Source organism: Aplysia californica, unplaced genomic scaffold, assembly GCF_000002075.1.
Source record: "Aplysia californica isolate F4 #8 unplaced genomic scaffold, AplCal3.0 scaffold01397, whole genome shotgun sequence".
NCBI lineage: Eukaryota > Metazoa > Mollusca > Gastropoda > Aplysiida > Aplysiidae > Aplysia > Aplysia californica.
In genome coordinates, this window is record NW_004798667.1 from 62,722 (window position 1) to 64,804 (window position 2,083).

Sequence of the window (2,083 nt, forward strand, 5' to 3'; positions counted from 1 at the left end):
ACACACACACACACACACACAAAAAAACAACAAACAACCATGCACACACACACGCAGGCTTACAATCTCAAGCATAATATAAATGAGCAGCAATATAAACAATAATAATCTTAAGCTAGATACATATTCAATGTTATTCTGATGCATACTTTAAGGTCAAATGAATACTTATACAAGATGGTTAAGATGAAAGAATTTTAATGGATGATGATAAAAATGACCTTTTTTTTATCTTTCTTTGTTACAGATCAGAAGCCTAGGTCTTTTACTTCTGACTGATGTTTTTATTTGAGGGAACAAGGGATGTTTGTTGTCTAAAAAGATGGAATTCATTTTTTTAGTGCAAGCTGTTACGTACAATTCATCCAAGTAGGGGAATGTAGATGTTGAAATTTTACATGCTTTCCGTATAAGTCGATTTAATTTTTCTTTTTCTTGTTGTCTTGTGTTCCCGTCCCATGCTGTTTTACAAAAATGGACCATACTTTCTATGGTTGAATGATAGAATATGGGATATTTTTCTTTATAGCTCTGCTGCCCGTCTGTGATTTCTAACTTTAATTAAGCCGACGCAGCCGCCAAGACGTAGACAAGATATCTAGTTTCCAGCTGTAGGGAATTTGGATTTTGATGATTTAAAACCAAGCCAGATAGTCGAGTCGAATGTGTATCGGATTTCTGTTGGTTGTCTGAGGAGGAGGAGGAGGTGGTGGTGGAGGAGGAGGAGGAGGATGGTTCTTCTATCCGAATCGGCGTCTGTAGTGTAATAGTTACGCACCACATTGTTGCACGCAGAAGACGCGAGTTCAATTCCCGAATGGGGAGAGTTTTTATCGAGTATCGAATATCTTCCGTCTTTGTGCTGGGACGTTGTACCCGTCGCAAATACGACTGGTCTAGGCAGGCAGGGCTGAAGCGGCCCGCCTCGTAATTGATCTAAATTGTTGTCGAAAGGGGCGTAAAACATCTACTATACAGTTTGACCCCCCCCCTTTCCACCCTGTCTGAGAGTCATTTCGGTTGTCTTATTTGAGATATAAAAGTGGATGATGGGAGGGCGCCACGGGCAGGCCATATTTCTTATTAACTTCACATCTTTTCTGTCAGTCTTAACGTCTCCAGATGGCTGCAGCTGCTGTGTGGATGTACTTCTCTTTCCTCAAACGCAAAGCCCTTTGGATAATTGTAGCTCTCCTAGACGGGTGTTCTTTACGGGTGTCTCGTACTAGACCCATGACGTGACATGGCATCTTCAGCCGCCTAATGGTGGATGGTTGGCAGGTGCTCTGGTGCGGTTTGCAGCGGCTTTTTTCCAATCAAAACATCTGTTGTCCTTATCTCTCCTTCTTTTCTTTGCTTTTTACTCTGTAGTAAACAAATTATGTTATCTTCACCAGCGTCTGTGTTGTGGCGGTTTGGTGATCCACTGTCACACGCAGGAGACTTGAATTTGAGTTTTGAATGGGGAGAATGTTTATCGAGTATTTCGGTCTTTCTGTTGGAGTGTTGTACCTTTCTCGGTCCATGTTGCCCTGACAGGCAGGATTGAAAGACTGCCACCTTAATGAATGAACTTTGTCGATGGGGGCGTAAAAGCATCCGCATTTCTTAATTCATTAAAATAAATCTTATCTTTGTCACTTGTATGACCAATTTATGTTGTCAACTTGGAAGTGCCATAAAACCCGTGCTTGAACTTTAACAGAGCAGCAGTCTCCACTATCAGTAGTTGGTGGTTGCTTTGGTGTGGTTGCTTCTTCTTTCTTTCCCAACATCTATCGTTCTTATCTCTCATTCTTTTTGTGTTTGGTTACTCTCTCGCAACAGCTATAATCTTCGGCACTTGTTTGACCTAATTGTGTTGCAGTTGCTTAAAACGCTTACTAAAGCAAACAGTAAATCCTCACTCCATTGTAGATTGATAGTATTATTATTAATGGACGCGCTGGTTCTACCTCTCAGGAAAGCCACTATTCTTGTTCCAATCTGTTGCTGGCGAAATGATTTCGTTATCATGATGCTGGATTGCTGGATTCTACATCTCATATAATCTCTCTCCTTTCGGCAGCATCCCCTATCTATC